This window comes from Apium graveolens, unplaced genomic scaffold (assembly GCF_009905375.1).
Source record: "Apium graveolens cultivar Ventura unplaced genomic scaffold, ASM990537v1 ctg7308, whole genome shotgun sequence".
Taxonomy (NCBI): domain Eukaryota; kingdom Viridiplantae; phylum Streptophyta; class Magnoliopsida; order Apiales; family Apiaceae; genus Apium; species Apium graveolens.
The window spans coordinates 41,759-47,758 of NW_027420218.1; the positions used below are offsets into that span (position 1 = coordinate 41,759).

General features: G+C 35.6%; 1 long non-coding RNA gene across 1 annotated transcript; it reads left to right on the forward strand.

Annotated features, from left to right (window-relative positions):
• Positions 1–2,903: 2,903 nt before the first annotated feature.
• LOC141704014 (uncharacterized) lies at positions 2,904–3,573 on the forward strand. The gene is made up of 3 exons (XR_012567793.1): positions 2,904–3,031; positions 3,134–3,203; positions 3,510–3,573. It is a non-coding gene; the product is annotated as an uncharacterized LOC141704014 (long non-coding RNA).
• Positions 3,574–6,000: the final 2,427 nt, after the last annotated feature.

Below are 6,000 nucleotides of genomic sequence, written 5' to 3' on the forward strand. Positions count from 1 at the left end.
GGCTTTACGAAAGACCAGGTCCTTAAACAACCAGACCCCTGCTATGACCCCCACCCCATCCACTTCTTCCCCAAAGTCTGTGAAGAAGAAGCCTATATCTGAAATCTTACAGAAAAAAATTTCCAAAAATAAGAAGAAAAAAGTGAAACCTGTTACCACCCCGAACAACAATGAAGGACTAAAACTACTCAAGCGAGGTTGTGTAACGATGCATAGAATTGTGAGACGAAAGATCCAGGGGAATAAACTTAATGTGTCTTTTAATGGAAAGGGAGAGCCGTATGGTCCTGAAGCGGCAGAAATGCAATCCTATATTGGGGTTTTGGCAAGAACCAAAGCACCAATCTGGCATGATAGTTGGAAATGTGTTCCCGATGAGACAAAGAACAAGCTTTGGGAGTGTGTTCTGGTAAAACAAACTCAAATAATTATGTATCTTTCATTATATGTTCATTACTTATGTATCTGATATCTTTTTAATTTCTTATGTATGTAGCTGGGTTTCATTTTACCTCCGTCTGCGAAAAAGTTGGTTTTACGTTCCGCTGGTCAGAAATGGAGGGAGTTCAAAAGTCGACTGACCACAAATTACATTCTCCCTTATCGAGATCAACCTGAAGTGTTGGCCTATCCTCCTGCAGATTTCTCTTTCATAGAAAAATCGCATTGGGATATATTTGTTGCTGATCGCACGTCACCTGAGTTTTTGGTATGTTTCCAGTTAGCATTATGACATACTTATTTCTAGTTAGCATTAAAACATACTTGTTGTTTCTAGTTTTTGGTATTTAATTAATATTGATTTCATAACCACATTCGTGCTTCTTATGCAGAAATGTCATAATGATGCTATACAAAGAAGGATGCTGAGTGTATATCCACATCGGATGTCTCGAAAAGGTTATGCTAACCTCGAGAATGAATGGGTGCGTAATAGTGAAATGACATAGTTATTATTCTAATACAAACTAATTTGTCTAACATATCTATACTATTATACTTTCCTGATCATATACATGTGAATGCAGTATCAATCTCATCCAGATGAAGAGGAAGTTGATCGGTCGTCAACCTGGGTCCTAGCAAGGAAGGACAAAGATGGTAAATTTTTAGGAAAAATTGTTGAAGATAAAGCAATGGAAATTGTAAGTTATATATTAATTTTTGTCTTAATTAATTGAAAGTATATGGTACTTAATTATGTTAGTCTTTTACATGGAAATAGCTCAGACTGTGATAATATGGTACACTTAATATTTTAGGAAAAATTGAAAAAGGAGGTTAAGGAAGGGAAACTAATAGCTGAAGGTGTTGATGATGTTTTAACACTCGCGCTCGGTAAGCCTGAGCATGGTGGACGGGTCCGTGGACAAGGTGTTCATGTAAAGCAGTCGGTTTATTTTGATCTTCCAAGGCAAAAAAAAGCTAGAACAATGGATGAAAAGATACAGGAAAGAGTTCAGAGGTACTTGGCAGAGGAGACTCCAAAAATAATTAAAGCGAGAGATGATTTTTGGGCTGCTGAAATGGAAAAGCTGAGGGCAGAGATCTTGAAAAGGCCCGTACAACAAGAATGTACTCCAACGCATCCTTCCCAACAAGCAAGCTGTCACTCTAACGGCGGGGTTGATGTTGATGCAGCTGTAAACCATCCTGCTACACCTACAACTGCAAAGAATTTATTTCCTGTTCAACAGGAGGGAGGTGGTCTGAAAATTCAAAAGATTGAAAGTTTGTTTGTTGATTTAGGGGTGGATCCTGAGGATGCTCAGAGGTTGGATGGCAAGGATGAAAGTTGTAGAATTGTTTTTGAGGAAGACAGATGTGAAGAAGTTAAAGTGAATGCTCCGGATAATTCTGTTTGTAAATTGGCTCTTGGATCGCTCAGCAACATTGTAGCTTGTGCGAAGATTGATGAAGTTGTTGTTGTTGTTGAAGGAGAGGAGACAATCCATGGAGTCAGACTTGGGGAAGAGAATGCAAGAGTGTCAATCACTCAAGTCATTCAAGGAGATGCTAAGATTCCATATCCCATCGGTGACGAGATTTTGACCGTGGAACAAGCCATGGGAACTTTTATTGCATGGCCAAGAAACTTGATAACAATGAGGAACAATAGCACTTCCAATGTTTTGTCAGCTCCGAAGGTAAAAATATTTAGAATAGCACTATATAGCTAGAATGTTTTTATTTAGTATTTTCTTTCTTACTATTTTCATGTGTATTTTCTGCAGAAAGCCAAGAAAAAGGGAAAAAAGAAGACTTATAAATTAGTCGCTGATGTTGAACCAGAGCTTGTTGTTGAGATGGGTGCAAATTACCCATCTGCATTAAATCGTTTGTGGACATGGGCAAAGGGTGCCTTAGCTGATGAACGAACGGTTTCTTTTCAACTATCCCAAGAAGCCTTTGGCTCTACAAAAAAGATGGCCATTTACTTATCAGATATATATTCGGTGTGCTCTGGAGGTGAAATGTCGGGGTCTGTGATCGTCCTTTTTATTCAGTAAGTTTCTCCACAATTTTTTTTTTAATATCTCATAGTTACTCTGTGGCTCCAGAAACGATTTTTTTTTAATCTCTCATATTTTTATATGTAGCTCCATAAACGAATACATCAAAAAAAATAAGATGACCAACATGATCAAGTTCGTAGATCCCACCACAATTGGTGCCATTGGCTGTGGTAATGCAGGGCAGAGGTCGCGTGCACTCGCTGCACGATTTAAGAATGCTAAGAAAGGGCAATACTTTCTTATGCCTTACAATGACGTGTAAGTTTTAATCCAAGAGCTAGCTAGTTAGACATTCTCATATAATGTTTTAGCTAAACAGGATCACATGCCTTTTTAAATTGATTTTTTTTGGAGCTTCTAAGTTTCAATTTTTATGACAAGGCTTCAATTCATTCATGTTTGTGTAGGAACCATTGGAATTTAACTGTTGCAAATCCTGAGGCAGAGGTTGTCTACCACATGGACCCTCTAAAACGTCGAATCGCTAATGTGGAATGGCTGGATGTTGTCGACAAGTAAGATTCAGCTTCTAAAATATCTGTATGGAGTCTTGAACTTTGATAGACCACGCATTTTTCAGTTGCTTAATGGTTTTGCTGGTATTATTTTGGTTGTAGTGCCATTAAAATTTACAAAGAGGATCTCAACAAGGTTGTCAAGAAGAAAATTTTGTGGGAGAACATGGCGGTAATAATCAATTCTCATCATATTTTTTCTATGCTATTAAGGATATTGTAATTAAATAATTATTTCTTACATCTCAGTTAGTTGATATTGTAATTAAATAATTATTTGTTACATCTCAGTTAGTTGTTAAGGATAGAAGTTAGTTAGATTAATGCTTGTATATAAACACTACTGCACTCATAGTTTAGAGACTTATTTTTTACATTCACCAAATCTGTTTTGTATAGTTATCTCTCTGCAATATACATACAAGAGCTTCTTTCTCTCCAATTCACAGCTTTTGTAATGCATTTTTAATTAATCCAGGGAGTTCCAGTGCAGTCAGGAACCAAGGATTGTGGCCTGTTTGTGATGCGCTATATGAAGGAGATTGTTCAGGACAAAGAACTTGAGTTTGCTGCTAAGGTGAGATTTTCACTTTGGGTTTTCCCATTGACTTATACTCTTACTCGTACAGTACTTAATTGTATGACTTATGTAAAATTTTGGGTTATTTTTCAGTGGATGCGCAGATCAAACTTGGTTTACACTGATGATGACATTAACGAGATCCGCTGTGATTTTGCAAAATATTTCATGAAACGCCATGCAATCTAGGTTCCAAATTTGTGGTCTTTTGTTTGAACTAGTAGTCGGATTTGAACTTTAAATTATGCAGTTGGTCATGGTGATGCACTTTTTGGTCCAATCCAAACAGAATTGTCGGTAGATTGATAGATTTGTCTCAATCTATTAGTAGATTGCATGGTCAATCTATATATATTGTGCTCAATCTATATATATTGCCCGGTTCTTGTTCTACTGTTGTAGGATTGTTGGATTGGTTGTGTTTGGTGGATTTATATTAGATGTTTGGTGGATATATATATATATTGGCTTGTTCTAGGATTGTTGGATTGATATGTGTTTGGTGGATTTATATATATTGGCTTGTTCTTGTTCTAGCTAGTTCTAAGTTTGTTGGTTTGGTGAATTTATATATATTGGCTTGTTCTTGTTCTAGCTAGTTCTAGGTTTGTTGGTTTGGTGGATTTTGATTTTTTTGTGATTGGTAGTTAGTTCTCGGTTTGTTCGTTTGGTGGATTCATTTTTGGTGGATTCATTTTTGGGATTTAGTTTTTAGAAAACAGGTGGTTTGGATGAAATCAGGATTTTATATGCAAAATTTTATATACAACAGATGATTGTGTTCTCAATCAAAAACAGCCATTGTACCAAACTAATTGGAACAACACTGTAACATTGTTTTAACAGTTGACTAAAGCTCTATTCACAACACTTTAAAACATGGTAATATTGTGTCTATCATGTTCACATAACGACAAAATATACGATGGTGTTATCTCAAGGATAACACTACAATATGCTTTAAACAAAAAATGTGGTCTAAAGAGCATTAAGATGGAAGTTAACATAACTTAGTATTAAAATACTATCACAAACCATTGTTTGAAATAGCTCCTTACAATATTTACCTAAAACTGTTGTATAAGACAGCATAAAATAACAGTATTGACCTAAAACTGTTGTGGTTAGCCTTTCAAACAACATTATATACGACGCTGTTGTCTCAAGGGGTGCACTACAATAGGAGTTAAACAAAAAATGTGGTCTAAAGAGCTTTAAAATGGCCATTAACCACAACTCATTATTGGAAATACATTTCACAAACCGATGTTTGAAAGACTTCCTTACAATACTCTGGCTCAAGGTGTTGTCTAAGACATCATAACATAACTGTATTGTCCTAAACCTATTGTGGTTAGCCTTTCAAACAACAATCAACAAACTACCCGTTGTTTGACAAATAATATATAGAAATTTTGCACTCTTAGTTGACAGTAATACACCGTTGTCTTCTTGAGGAAAACCGTTGCAGGTAAACTGTTCCAACAATACAGTCTTTTATACAACCTGTTGTTGAATGACAGTTTCGGTAACAGTTATGAACCTGTTGTGTCTGTAGCTTCTAGTAATGGTTCGATGCACTGTTGTCTGATCGAAATCACACGGCTCCTCAATAGACGACCCAAAATTTTGACATCAAACAACGGTGAAAAACGGTTGTAGGATCATGTTTTTCTTGTAGTGTAAGATTACGACTACTAGTGCCACCAATTGGACTAGTAAAATTACCATCACCAGTGACACCGCCAACAATATTACTACTGGATTAAAGAAAAACCATAACTCTATAGTTTTCAATTAGTTACGGATTATAGAAGTTACTAAGCAACGGGTTCCAGTGAGGCTGAAAATGGTGAACCTACCTATTCATGTATTGAAAATATAAGTTCTTCGAACACTAAAAAATTTCCCAAACAAAGCCTACATCTCTATCAAGTAAAAAATCTCATTTTCAACCATGTGTGTTGTGAAATGAAGTTAAGAAGTGATGGGGCTTCGTGAGATGGGAAACTCCGAATAAAAGTAAACTTCGTGTTTTATTATGTCAACAAAGAGTAATTTAGAGTTTTTTTGTCATATATACATTAGAAAAAAAGCACACCCCACATAGATCCACTTGTACTATCTGCATTTATATTAATAATATATATTGGCATGGTTAAAGTTAAAGAATAACAAAGAAACCTTACACGATATATTGATGAAGAGAAAGGGAAGGCACTTGGAGCATTTTCTTCATTGTTTTCGGAACTTGTTGCAAGTAGCAAGAAAAATATAATTCTTGTGAAAATATCTCTAAAGGTCATGCATACACATAAAATAAATTTAATAGTGTAATTCAATAAATATGAACATAAAATATAAATAATGCGTGGGCTTATGTTCTATA